A 16653-nucleotide genomic window follows, 5' to 3' on the forward strand; every position below is an offset into this window, starting at 1 on the left:
TGAAAGTGATGTCTAATTGACTGGCAGACAAAGTGACAAATCAGAGTTTGGACAGAATAGGAGATGCCCAACTCTCATGGGAAGAGAGAAGAAAGGGAAGCTACTTGAGGGGCAATGCAGTGGGAATGGGGAGAGCGGAGATAGGGGGTGAGGAAGCAGAGGGAGGGGTAGATTTACCAGGACAGTGATAGAGAGACAGATAGAAGAGAGGTAACAAGTTAGGAGACACAGAAGACTGAATGATCCAGACAATTAGAAGGAGGCAGAGGAATGAAACATATTGCTATCTTCCCATCTGGGTCCTCTGGCACTAGAGTAGTAGTCATCTTGGGCTCCCTCCTCTCCATGGCCCTCCAGCATTGCTCTATGCTGGGGTTCTTTGTCTGAGGCTCACTGTTAAGTATCTTGTTCTCTCTTCCTAGGTCTCACAGCCCTTGGTGGTTTGTCTCCTCTCAGGCATGCCTCCCTGTCCCTACTGTAGAAGCCCTTCCAGGCTAGCACAGAGCTAGGCAGCTGGATTGGTGGTCCTCTGGGGCTAGCTCCTTGCCCATGACCCCTAGCACTGGCCTGGTGGTATTTTCAGACTAGTACACTGCACATTGACCCCTGGTACTGGACTCGTGGTAGTCTCAGGGTCACTTTTTTTCTTCCTCAAAGAGTTAGGCTCATCCTTTGTCTGTCATGTGGTGACATGAGTGAGTGAGAGATGCCTTCCTCCTCTCCATCAACCTTTACAAGAATCAACTGGGGAGAGTGGACCCTATACTTCCACTGGGCTCAAGCTGGCCCTGGTTGCAGGCATGAGGCCTCATACTAGACTAACTACTCATTGCAATGAACATTTGCCAGCAGGAAAATGTGGACAAAAGGCTATGTTGTGGAACACACTGTGTGTAATACAATGCAGTTTTCACAATGAGATTTGTCTCCATTTTTGCAGGAGGGGTCACAAAAGTAAGGGGCAGGTGTGAGGTGAAGAAGAGATGAGTGGGATTGGGTGCAAGATGTAGAATTCACAAGGAAGCAGTAAACAGTTTAAATAAATAAATAAACAACCAAAACAAAGTGGGCTGAACAGATATAGAATTTATATGAAAAATGCTAATCATTTCTAATATAGTTTCACCCTTAAGCCTAAAATAATGTTCATTCCTAATTAACACTTACTTTTGATTTCTAATGCGATCAAAGTAGACATTTAATAAAATCTATTTAGCTATGATTTTAATAAGACTAAATTTTGTATGCATGTGAAATTTTCAAAGAAAAATACAGTAATCCTTATTAAAAGACAAAAATAATAGGTATTATACTAAAAAAATAAAATAAATTATCTGTATATAAAAAACACATGTGTGTGAGAAAACTAGTAAAATAAATCGAAACATAAAAGCCAACAAGAATATTGGGGCTAGGAAAATGCCTGGAATAATATAGTTTATTTTTTTGCCCTTGCCTACCCAAGCTGCCTAGGTTCATCAAACAAATGAGAGTGCGGTAATTTACTACAGCCTTGAAAGATGTTGTGAAAGGTGGATAGTCTACTGTCCTTTATCAAGTGTATCATGTTATAATATCCTTAAATTTAGTGAAAAAGAGACGGAATTATTCTTAATTAATGGCTGTTTAAAATCCTTTAAAAATTTATGGCAATATTTCCCATATATGTTTTAAAAATGTGTCCAATATCTAATTATAGTTTTCAGGATAAACACTGAGCTGTAAATCTCACAAAAATACAATCATGCAAGTATACAATAAAGATTAAAAAATATGCAAGTTTGCTATTTGTCCTGATGTAAAAATCCCACTATGGCTGGTTCCAAATACAAACCCCAAACTACTGATAGTCCCCTGAAAAGGACAATGTATGAGACCATACACGACAGCAAATGTGGTAGCTCTCTGTTCATCAACTACTGTGTGTTCATTTGCTGTTCAGAAAACTCAGTCTGAAGCAGTCTCTTGTTTCCTTGTACATCACGTTCCAGGCACCTTGCATGTAATTTTCCCATTTAGAGGCTGTTTGGACTGCACACTTTACTGAATATGTTAAATGGAACAGCAACTTTGGAGCATAAATATTTGTCAAATTCCTTAAAGCAATTAGACAATTATACATTCTAATACAATATCTTAGTTTTCAATACAAAATATTTAATTAATACTATATACTATACTACATTACCTTAAAATATATATTGTGCTCAAATGTAACCAGAACCACAGGATAAAAACGAATCACAAGGAAAACAGTTTATACTCTAATAAATCAGCAAAATGGAAACCCACAATAATGAAAAACCTAAGAGAATACTAAGGAATAGCATATTGATCTTTTTATCAAAGTTATATATAAAGCTACAGTTACTTCAGCTTATATTTCATTTTGACATTTTAGCAGTTGTAACAAAACAGATCACCTTAGGTATAGTCAAAAGACTTGTAAGTTGTTTCAAATATATTTTGAATTTAAATATAACTCAGAATTTAAATATAATGTAATTAAATTAATCTATGAGATGCAGTGGAGGCTTACTGAGTGAATAGAAAGGATGATATCAGGCCTATATCCAGTTATTTAATATATTACATTTTAACTTATTTTGATATGGTCTTGTGTGTCACACTTTCTTAATTGATTAGCAAATGTACACAGCAAAGAGTCAATGCTAGGAAGTTATCAAAGACTTTGAGAAACTGGGAATACATAGCATTCACCTTTAGCTAAAATAAGGTTGCTCCTAAATCAGGAATTAAAGACTGAATATTAACTTAGGAATTAAATTTCAAATCTTACCAAAAGTATAAACACATAAATATTTTATCAGTATTCAATTATTTTAATACTGAGTTTAGAATTAAATTCATAAAGGGAGGAACATGTATTCTAGGGGGCAGATGACATAGAGAGATGCTTGGTGACCAAGCAAAGAGCATGTCAGTTCTGGAGACCATATATGATAGCCACATGTGGTGGCTCTTTGTCCTTGAACTATTTTTTCCATATTATCTTCCTTTGCTGTACAGAAGACTCTCAGTCTATGTAGTCCTGCTTGTTACTTCTACTTTTGTACCTTATGTTTTTGTGAGATATCAAAACAAACAAACAAACAAACAAACAAACAATAAAGAACCAAAAACAATAAAGACAATTTTACAAAGCATAGTAGAAACTTGGATTTGAAAACAAAGGACAGCTAGGGTGATGGTATTGGAGAGAGAACAAAGTATTGCAAATATCCTTTCCCAGAATAGGTGAGTTTCAAAATATCCTTCCTGAGAGCTAATGACAGTGGTTCAAAATCTAGAAATTTGCTGATAGAAATTACATGGATTTAAATCAGACAAAGAAAATGGAACCCTGTAATAATAATAATAATAATAATAATAATAATAATAATACATACATACATACATACATACACACATACATCTTGCTGCAACTCTGCGTGAGGAAAGAAATTTTTCAAAAAAAAAAGGACAAAAATACAAGAATGATTTTTTTTTCATCAGAATAAGCTACAGAAATTGAAGATATTACACATGTCTTCACAGGGAAATACACACCTTATATTACTCTGAAAATGTAGTTGAGATACTCTTAAAATCCTTACAAGGGAACCAATAGTAGGTCTATACTCCATCATACAGAAATAGGCTATTGTTAAAATAAAGACTTGTTTATTTATTTATAAGTTATATGGATCAAACTAAAAAAAAAAAAAAAAAGTATACCTGCTAGGCAGGAACTCTACTACAAGGTCCCATTCCAAGGCACAACTATTGAATTTGAGTATGAATTTCTTAGAGAGTAGTGTTGACTCCTATGTTTTCTTAAATGTGAATATGAGACAGAGGCTGTAATCACTGGAGCAAAGTAAAGAAGTTCTACAGAGTGAGTGGCTTTGTAGAAAGACAGCTCTGCTAATTTGGAAGACATCTCAATGTCTATGGGATTTTTTTCATTATTTTTGTAAATGATATATTCCATAGATATTGAACTTCATGCTCCATTGATCTTCAATCTTATAAACAGTCAATTATCGGGCTCATTTGAAGGCTAGAGGAAATTATAAGTACCCCTCACAATTGTTACTTCCATAGAATACTTGTAAATTAAAATAAAAATGTAATCAGGAGAAGATCCCAGGATCAAGAAGACAGCAGATGTGGCAAAGCAGGTGACCTCAGAACAAACTGGGAACTGAGAACACAAACATCATGAACGCAGAATGAATTATGCTGTAGTTTGTTGCAAAACAATGTGAAACTTCTTTCTTCATTATCTCTAAAACAACGTCTGACTAATAGTATTTCTTCAAAATGTATAATGAGAGGTAATAAAAATTAAAACTGTATGTATTTATGACAGATCAAAGAAACTGAGGTCAGATACACTTTCTAGGTAACCAAAAAAAAAAAAAAAAAAAAAAAAAAAAAACAAAAAAAAACCAACCAAACAAACAAAAAACAAAACAAAACAAAAAAAAAACAAAAAATTTTAAAAACCTAGTGTGCATTAAAAGACTAGCACATAATATAAAATTATAAGTTGAATTCAGCAAGAATAATAATTAACTAAAGTTGGGCAAATGATCAAAACCTGCGAAGAATCATTTAATACTTGAAGTAATTCCCAATGTTCATGGGAATGAAAAGGTTTAAATTTCAATGATTACCTTGCCACTGTTTATAAAATTCCATTAACTAAAAATATCAGAATTGGGGCTGGAGAGATGGCTCAGCCGTTAAAGGCTAGGCTCATAACCAAAAGTAACAGAATTGAAATTGTGGTTTAGGGATGTATAATGACAAGCCATCTAATATCTACACAAAACATTATCAGTGATATGAATGCATTTATCAGCAACTACAACAACTGTTTTACCTCATCACCAAAATTGCAATTTTTAAAAAATATAATGTTGCAAAACTCTTAAAGAAGCACAAAATATGTGAATTGAGGGAATGCGTGGGGTGGGGGGGAAGGACGTTGACTGTAGTTTAAAGATAAATTTTAATGATCATCAAGTGTTTAGTCAGAAGTTGGAATTCTGATAGTAAGCATGATATAAACGTGGTACAATGCCAACTTCTTTTCTCTCAAAATGAGCATCATGAGGAACAAGTGCCTACATGGCTGAGAGTGAAGCATACTCATTTGCAGACTGCTCACTTAAAACTTGCAAAGCAATATGTTACCATTTGTTTATGCCTTGATATAGAGGACATTTACATGGCATGCTGACAACAGTATGAATTAGACTGATTTAAAATTTAGAAAGTTCTGGGAGAAGAGAGGCAAGTAAAACAGAACATGTTCAAGTGTGTCTTAGACTACAAGTCTTAAAATATATTCTGAATTAAATAGAGTAAGATGGTTAATCTGTTCATATTGAATATAAAACTATTTTTCTACAAGTAAATAGCCACTAAAATATGATTTTATTTCATTTCTCTCTTTTTTACAATATTTTCTAAATGAAAGAAAGTAATGCTTACAGTTCATATAACAGTCACTAAATTTTGTTGTTGTTTCATGAAGAGTCTGATATTTATAGTTTTAATTCTTCGGACTATTGTGTTTGTTCAGAGATCTTGGAGGCATTGGTCTTACTTTTCAGTTAAATTGTAGTGCACCTCAGGAGCCTGTTTCTATGGTATGCTCTTCCACTAGACTTACTGCATAGAAACTAACCATTTCTTCTTCTAAATTGTAAATCTGTACTTATATTTATAATGCTATAATTTTATGGAACATTGTGTATATATATATAATTCTTGTAACAGAATAGATACTCTTCCAGGAATGTGAGTTTGATCTTTTAAACTGATACCCCCAATATCCTGGGTCACTGGAGATGTAAGCCTAGGAAGACAATTACTCAAAACCAAAATATGAAAACAACATCTAGAATTAATTATTTATTAGATGTATTCTTTTTTATTTTGGTCTGTTTTGTCTACATGGACGTATTTGTAGCACATGTGTGATTTCATCCTGTAAAGATAAGAAAAGAACAAAAAATCCCCTGGAAATGGAGTTAAGAATGGTTGTGAGGGCTGGTGAGATGGCTCAGTGGGTAAGAGCACCCGACTGCTCTTCCAAAGGTCCAGAGTTCAAATCCCAGCAACCACATGGTGGCTCACAACCATCTGTAACGAGATCTGGTGCCCTCTTCTGGAGTGTCTGAAGACAGCTACAGTGTACTTACATATAATAAATAAATAAATCTTAAAAAAAAAAAAAAAAAAGAATGGTTGTGAAACACCAAGTGGATGCTTTGCATCAATCCCAGGTTCTGGAGCAGAGTAACAAACGCTCACATTGTGCCATCTTTCCACACCATGGCTGATACACGTGTTGATCTGAGAAGAACGCTTTAAAAATATTTCCTTTCAGGTTTTGAGATCATAATAAATTACACCATTTGCTTTTTTTTTTTTCCATTTCCTTTTCCAAACTATCTCATATGCCCTCCCTTGTTCTCCATCAAATTCATAGCCTAGTTTTTCTTTTTCTTTCTTTCTTTTTTTTTTTTTTTTTTTTTTTTGTATACACTCTCAAAGGGATGAGTATAAGCCACTTAGTCTTTAAGTTGCTGGTCTTATATATATTTTCAGGACTCAGCATTTAGATTTGTATAACCAGTTGGTGACCCCTTTCGCCAGCACATTTATTTCTCATACTCAGAGCAAACTTAGTTACCTGCACTGTGTTCTAAGGCTTTGGTGCTTGTGCATGGGCCCTTTGAGTCTTATTCAGCTTGTGTTTAGAGAAACTTTATGAGTATAGCTTTTGACCTTTCTAGGAGACAAATCTGAAAAAGCAATGGACTCTCCTGACAATCTAAGAACTGTATTCAGGTTACTTAGAACCATCCTTTGTGACTATTTGGAGAATGAGGGAAAATTTTTTGAGTTCTTTCTGTGACTCACCCCTCTCCCTTGACATGGAAAGTGCCTTGTCTTTAGTAAGAGCAACTTTAAAACTACACAGGCTGACAATTTCCCCTAGTGTGGTTTGAAATGACAAAATTCCCCTGAACACCTGACCTGTGCTCATGCTAAGAATGTTGCATACTTTGAGGCTTAGAATAATAACTACATTTAATATTTAACCTCCACTTAATGCTATTAGGGATAGTGTTCAACTCTGGATGTATTTCTTGAAGTGAGAATACATTTTATATCTTCAATTAATGATGTAACAGATGCTATGGCCTCAGAAAGAAACAATATACTCTTTAAGACTATATTGAACAGTTTGGGATATTACAGTGAATTAATACATGGAACTAGAAATCTTCTGTCCCATGGTGCTTCCCTGCAAGATTAAGACTTTTTTTTTATTGTCAAAAGCATGCTGAGGTAAACAAAGTTCAGTCCTCTTCAGAAGCTCACATATGACTAATCTTTATAAGTTAGAGTAGATAATAAGTAAAAAGGGGTACCCTCAAAAAGTTGAGAAAGTTACCACATCCTCTAGCAAGTATGATTCACATCAGTTTCTTCAAATTATGAGAAACAGGAATTTGAAACCATATTTCTATGTTAATAGCATTATGATTTACAATGATCAAACAGAAAACAAAATCTAAGAGGCCATAATCAATGTTAGTATGGACAATATAATGGAATGAGATGGGAGAGGGAGGGAGACTGAGACAATTTGCAGGGAGGGAGGAAAAGGGAGGAGGGAGAAGGACTAAGGGAGAGATAGAAAGATTCAGTCTTTAAAACTGCTTACTATTATAATTTGAAATAAATTCTGATACTCAAGTCAATACAGTCGAACCATAAGGATACCATTCATATTAAAATAAGTCATACATAAAAGCAAATATGTACTGTCAAATATATGTGAAGTGAAATATTGTAATTTGATTTGACAGAGGTGAAATGTTTAAAAGGAGACAGAGAGAGTGTAGAATTATTGCTAATTGATGCAAAGTTTCAGAGATTTAAGGTCAATGACATTCTGGTGGTGAGTCTCAGAATATGTTGCACAATGAGTGAATTTAATGACAATAAACTAGACACTCAAAATATTTCAGATAAAACATTTTGTATTATGTATACTTCAAAAGTTACAAAGGCAAATGCAAATAAACAAAATGTTTCATAAATGACCTCTCCTAGCTACTATCTCTCAAAAGAGATTGGATGATCGAGGAGACAATGGAACTGTAAATCTCTCTTTTCTGCTGTTGAGTTCTCAGAAATTCTCCAAACGAAAAGTTGATTTCAATTTAAAAGGTATTTGTAGAATGGGATCGAACTTCGTCACAAGATAACGTATTTTGCTATAAAATCCATTCAGTTGAATTAGAATATAATCCCAAAATAATACATTTGATACTGTAAATTAATGACTAAAATGTATACGGTTGTTTGAAACATGTTTTAAAAATCTCCTGACAGTGCATCCGCGATGGCGTGTATATGTCTGGAATCTCATTCTCTTTTCTTACAGAACAGCACAACACCATAGAAAACTATTAGAATATTTGTAAGTCATGGGAGAAAGAATTCATTATTACTGAACATTTTGTTATACACAGACATGAGGATGGTAGAAAGTAAGAACTAATCTCTAATTAGAGATAGCAACAGATGTGTGGACAAAGAAGGTTGTGTACGTACACACTGATACTAGTTTTTAGCATTCTACCTATGAGAAATACACATTGAGTTCTCATTCCATTGATTATTAATATCATTTTCGATATGCTCTTATGTAATTTATAAGGTATACTCTGATAAACTAATTCATTTTATTTATCTAATTTGGAAGATTTTTATTAACCTACATTTAGATATTGAAATGTCATATCTGACTTTTTTGTTTTTTGTTTGTTTGTTTGTTTGTTTTCAAGACAGGGTTTCTCTGTGTAGCCCTGGCTGTCCTGGAACTCACTTTGTAGACCAGGCTGGCCTTGAACTTAGAATCTGCCTGCCTCTGCCTCCCAAGTGCTAGGATTAGAGGCATGTGCCATCACCGCCTGGCTATATCTGACAAATTTAAAATCAAGGAAAATAATATACATTTCTGTCTGCAGTCTGAAAGTACAATTAGTTAAGTAAGACTCAGTTAAAACATAATTTCCTGGGTTGATTGTGCTACCAAACAAACAAACAAACACACAAACAAACTACATTTTATGCCCAATTAAATAGAAAACCATGTTAGTGAATCCTAAGCTAATCCTGTGGTGCACAAAAGTTCCTACTTAAGCATGGTTGAAACTAAAGTTAGACTCTGAAAAGAGAAGCACAGGAGCAAAATAAACTTGATGGTAATGTTCATGTGTAATTTCAATGTTTTTCCAGTGATACAACAGGAAAACCGAACACTGAGCCTTTTTTTTTCCTGAATAGGAACTCTACAATAATAAACTCTCTAACAGATTTCCTTACTTTCCCTCTAAAAATGAGTGTGGTCCAACTTCACCTTTCCTGGTGAATGCTAATTCTGTTGTGAGCACCAAGGAACTTTGATCCTCTGGGTACTACTGCTCTCTCCTGGTTTCATTAGAGCTGAGAAATTCTCAGCAGACACAATGGAACCCAGGTCATGCTTTGAAGGTCATTTATGAACAAAGTGTACCTAAACACTCACTCTGAACTCTTCAATAGAGTATTGGATTTTGATGTCTGGCAGATAATTGATGATGAATCTTACTGGATTAGGAATCTATAATATATTTTACTTTTAGATGGCATAATTCCTGTTAAGTTATACACTTTCAAGACTGACTATAAATTCAAATAAATTCTCTCATATTTTCAAAGTCAGCTTATATTTATGTTCTTCATTTTAGCAAAATGTACACATATGGTAAGTCATTTAATTATCATGACAGAAAGCAATAAATATTAAAACTAATTACTAGTAATATTAACATATACTTCCAAGTTTCCAAAATGTAATGAATATCTAAGATTTAAAGCCAGGTTATTTGACTTAAGTGATCATTAGCTTTGTGCTCTAAATCATAGCATTCCTAGCTACATGGATTTGATGGTAAATCTGAAAGTAATTCAGAAATCCGATTAAACACAATTAATTAAACATGTTACTTAAAGTTTTAATCTTGATGTGCTCAATAAGATATGAGTAGAAGCCTAATTGCCTCTGCATGATTTATAATTTGTCGCTTTGGAACTCTCTTAGTAAGTCTTTGTCCTTAGGGGTAATTGAACTACAAACGCTTTTCAGACTTGGGCTAAAGTTCCCCCTTGATGTTCTTGAAATAGTAACCCTGGTGAATACACATTTAAATTCGTCCAGTTCAAGTGTGTCAACAAATAATCACTAGTGTGCAGAACAAGTCACATGTCATGTATATTGCTAACCTGTAGAAAACGTTTGCATCAAGGAGACTGAATCCAAGGCATCTGAAAAGCAGAGGCGCAGAAGAGTCCATGATTTGGTTTCTGCTTCTTATTTCCTAGAGAAAACACTAATTACTCTCCGTCTGAAATTGGATATGAAACACAGAAATCTCACAAATAAATATCTCTACTCAGTTTTGCCATCAGTTCACTTTTCAAGTGAACTGATAATACAGTTTTCACTAGCCTGAAAAAGTACTAATATTTGAGAACTACAGGGACGAATTTGGAAATATTCCTTGTAAAACTATTATGTTTTAGGGATGCTTGTTGTGGTGGGATTGCAATTGGGACATCCTCTTGGAGACTGGGAGGCAGAAAGGGATAAGAAACTCTTGGAGGGTAGACCTGGAGAAGAATAATGACTGTACTGTAAGAGAAAGATTAAAGGTAATAAAGAGAATATTATCAAGACTTATTGTATGAAAAATTAATACAAATATTTCTTAAAAATTAAAAAAATATGGTTATTATAATGATACTTTTATCGGAGACATCAATGTAGTTTACATTTTATTTGGGTGAACTTATTTGTATTAAAAGTTATGATGAAGAAAAATTAAATAATAAATTATTCTAGTGTTTTATTTCTAATGAACAGTAGATCTTTTAATATATACAAGGTAATAAATAGAACAAAATGATACTGAATCAACTAAAATTTCCATGAATTTTGTAAGATGTAGTATAAAATAAAATAAATGGACAACACATAAAATGTGCAAAATTACAATAAATGTATTATACTAAACAGCACATTATAGTATTTTGATTAGCTGAATGTGTTAAGCAGGCACAAGAATTGCCTCCAGTACACAGAAATGACCTGGCGATAAAGTAATTGTTTTCCACTCTTTTTATTATGATTATATTCTTCATTAGCTGATTTATAAATTTAGTTTACATCCCCATTGCAGCTTCCACAGCCTTCCTTCCCCAATCTATCTTTCTTTTTCTCCTCAGAGCACAGGTGGTTTCCATGGACATCAACCCACCTTGACATATCAAGTTGCAGTACACAGGAGCCTAGCATACTTTTCTACTGTTAATCTTGTGTTTGCTATTAACTAAAACAGTATTAAAAAGTGATGGATGTCCTTACCAGCATTCCTATACAGACTTATACATTCTACATTTTAGCACACCTCATATATGGACTCCCCCCAAAAGCATATGAAAAAGCAACAAAACAAAAACAAAACCAAAAACAATAGCGACAACAGAAACCAATAACAAAATAAAGAAGGAGGTAACAAGAAAGAACCTGATAAAGACAGGAACTGGACAGTGACAGGGAGGCAGCAAGGAAAACTTAGGCTCTAGGAAGACAGACTCAAAGAAGTGTTATCTGAATTGTCCTATAAGGCTTGAGTTTGTTTCTTTTCCAGACAGACCTCTTAAAAATACATCTTGGATGAGCACTTCAGAATGAAAGTTTATTTAGTATAAATAGGCATAAGCCCACACAAACCAGAAAATAATGTGTTTTGACAAATTGTAAGGGAATGATCATTTCCTGAAAGACTTGACAAGTTAAACTTTAACTTCTATTGTAATTTAATAAGAAAATAGAGAATCATAAAGAACTATGGTGTTCATATTTGGTCTTCATGAAATTATCAGAATCCCTATTGGATACAATCATCATCATAATAATAGAAAAACCAAGGTCAAATACTTCTCTGTCTCTTTTTTTCAGCAAGCCATGAACCATCTGTAGACTGGAAGCAATAGATCATCATGAGCTGTGTGTGCTTTATGACACATATCCTTTATTCATAACAGTAAATCATATTTCAACAGAAAGAACTATTCTAAACAGGGATAAATATGACAAACTTTATGAGGTACCCCTTTTTAATATTTTCTCTTTTGTGATATGTGGAAGCATTTGCTTACATTTCATTTATTTCTGTCCTTTTGTTTGTTTAGGTTAAGAATTGTGGAAATAACAAATATCAAGGCCAAGTGAATCACTGATTTTTTTTTTATTTTATATCACTCGTTTGTGACCTCACATGAAAATGTAAGCTTCAAGGAAAGTGTTCATTGGAATGATTAACAAATATCTGGGCACTTTCAGACAGTTTTATGTTGTTTCGAGCACCGATTTGCAAAATTCCCAACTGCCTATAACTCAAGCTCCAAAGGAACTCATGCAATCTGACCTTGGCAGACACTGGACACATGGGTAAATAAACACACAGAGGGAAAATCTATCTATCTATCTATCTATCTATCTATCTATCTATCTAATTATTGATTAATCTATTGATAGATAAATAGATTCACAAAAAATACAATCTTAAGAAAAAGTTTCCAGACATTGGTTTCAAACATCAGGTAATACTATCTAGCATTTTTTACAATAATAAAGGTCCTCCATAAACTCTTACAGATATATCACAGATACGTGGGGATATTGTTGAATGATAAAAACATAATTTAGTTAGATTTTGGTAATAACTTATATGAAAACAGGAGTGAGAACAGTATCGTATTTGTTGTCAATTTACCTGCTTTACATTTGGATTTCTGCTTTGGGCAAAATAAAGAGAAAGAACAAGATAATGAAGGGATGAACGAATTTATATAAAACAACAATGAACTTTTTTGTTCAGAAATTGCATAAGTTTTAGTTGCACAATTTAATATTTCTCAATGGCTGTCTCTGACTAGCAGTAACCGTGTTGAGTTGCAGGGCTCGGTATGGTGTGAGTAACATGATTACGCCCTTTGTTCTGTACCCAGGGAGGCTTCGTCATATACACTTCACAATAGACCTGAAATGAAGAAACTGAGATGAAAAGTTTCTACCATGGAATAAAAGCAAAACAAAAGAAAATAGACAAAGGGAATTTACAAAAGGACTTTTATGAATAAGGATAATTTATCAGGTGGTATAGGTATACTCCAGCTCAATCTTTATTGCTCTTATTCTGTGCATAATGCTGGGGAGAAGAAAAAGATTTACATGTAAACTAAATAAACACCTTGAAAGAAACAAGAAAAGATACCAGGAGAATGAAAAGACCAGATATGAGAAAATGTATAGAGTGAAATAAAGTTTCATGGATGTATCTAATAACAAAACTGATTCTGCCAAAAGATAATTTGATAAACTTAAAAATTCAGGTCAAAGTTTATTTCCCAAAACTCCTTAGAAATATATTAGAAATGAGTTTTTTATGAGAAAACTCAGATATATAATATAGAAGAAAAAGTGTCAGCGTTCATATTAAAGGAATCCCAACCTAGAACAGATAGTTTAATGCAGTAGGAAATTCTTTTTTGGTGCTAGCTGAAGACAAACATGGATAGCTTTAAGAACAAAGACCTTCAATTTGTAAGCACTGTGTAGAATATGCAAAATTTTGGTAAATAAATTGATATCTAGGGTAACAATGAAGAATATTCATGATTGCTGTAGACAATAAAAAATATGGTTTTGAATACCATCATGAACATTAAAAATAAATCCATAGTTGGGAGATATGTTGAAACATAAATAAATTAAAAACAACAAAGTAGAAATATGACAGAATAAGTGGGCTTTACTAACATTTTACCAACAAAATACTTAAAAATTAAAAAAATTTTGAATAAAATGAATTGAAAGATATGACTCATGGATAGGACAGACAATGTCTGTCAGTATTGTTAAGTCCTGTAGGAAATATTCTAGATGTTCCAATGAATACTGATTATAGGAACACTAATTGTAATGTGATATCATAACAAAATTCAGTTCAGATAAAATTTATCTATTAATCAAGGGATCAGGTAGTTCACTTTATTTATTTTGTCTTAACAGATGTTTCTTTTATATTGACCATTTGCACAGAGAAACATAACAGAAAAATCCTGTAAAAAATATTTGGGGACCACAGGAGAATTATGGAAAATATATTTTGCACACGTGTGAGGGTACACAGTATAAAAACAGCTTTAAAATCACCTAATTACTTTCACATTTATAGACAGACTGTAGTACAGGCTTAAAGTTATAACAATCAAATTATAATATAGAAAAATATAATTTATTTTATTGTAAAGAAGGGTTTATTGAATTTTGATTATTTTTGAAGATACTACCTTTATGATACACATTTAAATGTTAGGTAATTTTACCAAAATATACAAAGAGAATATGTAAAGTTACTATCCGATTTTAGTTTCATTGCTGAAAACGTTGGGAAAGAAAGAGAATTTTGTTTGTTGTTTTGTTTGTTTGTTTGTTTTGTTGGCTCACAAATCATACTTGTTTATCTTGCAAAGCCAAGGCAGAAATTTGAGGAGACTCTGTTTCACTCAGCTTGCTTTTTTATACCTCCTAGCAGGTGTACAGTGCTGGTACTGACTGCAGTGGGCTTTACCTTCCTACACACATACAAACACACACACATACACACGCACATGCACACACACACACACACACACACACACACACACACACACACACTTTATTGTCTGCTGATGACAAATATTACTAAGAGACATACTGGCTGCCAGCTGCAAGAATAATACTTTTCTTCTCTCCGGCTTCTGTCTGATTTTCTTAAAGGAAATCTATGCACTTTAATACACTAATTAAACAAAGGAGATGTTGGTTTACCTTTTCAAGGTGTACAAACTACTTTGAAGACTTAATGACCCAACCGATGTATTTCAAAAACACCATCTTCCTTGTTTGACGAACTTCCTTTAAGAAGGGAACTTGTTCTCCCTTGATCTTGTCCTCTTCCGTCATATTCCAATGTCCAGACTGAACCCTTGATCTGGCTTTCCTTTAAAATGGAAACTGTTTTCATGTTGCCCTCAAAGTAAATGAGTCATGATGTTTATATGGAAGTCTTTTAACTTCAAAATGATAACATTACAGGTACATTTAAATAATAAAATGTACTGAATGCTAACTATATAAAACACAATCTGTTGGTTGAATAAAGGGTAGTACCCAGTACAATGTCCTATGTTAGTAAATTTTTTCTTATAAAAAACAATATACTAGATAGCTAATCATGATACATGTCATGTCAAAGTGTAATAAGGTCAAAAATCATAATTGATTAAGATGTAATATAGCTTGCTAAATGAAAATATGGCTGGTGGTGCCCTCATATTTCTCTTCTGAGTTATGAAAATATGATAGCATGTCATAAATAATCCTTAAATTTCTCCTTATTAGAACTTAGAATCTTTCATCTAGATTTACAATGGTCTCCAAAGACTTGCTGTTTTATGCCTGAACATCATAAAATATTCACGGGTCAGCATTTTTCATGTTGAACTGAAATCCTGGAATTGTCTAAAATAATCCTATAATGATCTTTTAGTCTGACTTTTCAACATCACTTCTTCAATGTCTGTAAAGTCCCCCTCACTGATGGGGTGGGATGTCAGAGTTGTAAACTGAAGCCAACTTTTTCCTCTTCAGGTTGTTTCCAGCCATGGTGATGCATTACAGCAATAGAAAGTGAAGGCAATGCTATATATTAATTTATTTGTCAGAGATAAACTATTTCACAGATCAATTTGCGCGCATCTAGATTGAGGTCATAGCTCACCACTTTCGAATAGTGCCCCAGTTGATACTGTCATGAAGTATTTCTTAAGTATGGTGGTGATCTCCTTTCCTTTTCCATACATACTCAAAAGCAGGATGGCTAGCTTCATGTGGTAATAGCACTGTCAAATTGTCATTACAGATTTTTTGGTTATTATCCATTTTAATTATATCAATAATTAATGTTTTTGATTGACAAAAGCTAAGAAATCTCTCTATATACCATATTTTCTATGAAAATATGATTTTACACATTTCCATTTATAGAGAAGACTCTCCTGTCAAGAATACTGGATAATTGATAATAATATCTATGGTTTCAGCGACATCTTTCCACCTAAAGCTACTGTGTGTGTCAGAAAAGCAAACAAACAAACAACTTTAGTACTGATTCCAGTGGGAATGTTGGTATGCAGAGTCTCTTCATTTTGATACTTATTTGATGTAAAAAATAAGTATGCAGCAAATCTGGGAAGTAAATGGTCAAATAAAAAAGAGTCAAAGCAAAGGATGATAAAATTTCCTTGTCATGGTGCTGTAGATCCTGTTCAGTTTGGGGGGATGTGCACTTGTCATCTGGCTGAGATTGGCATAGGAAGCCAAGACACTAATATTTGCAGGATGAAGAGCGTGCACGGTTTTTACGAAATCATTGAGTTAGTGAGGCAGCTTGAAGGTCACTGAGT

Source organism: Mus caroli, unplaced genomic scaffold, assembly GCF_978045245.1.
Source record: "Mus caroli unplaced genomic scaffold, Mus_caroli_1 scaffold_12, whole genome shotgun sequence".
NCBI lineage: Eukaryota > Metazoa > Chordata > Mammalia > Rodentia > Muridae > Mus > Mus caroli.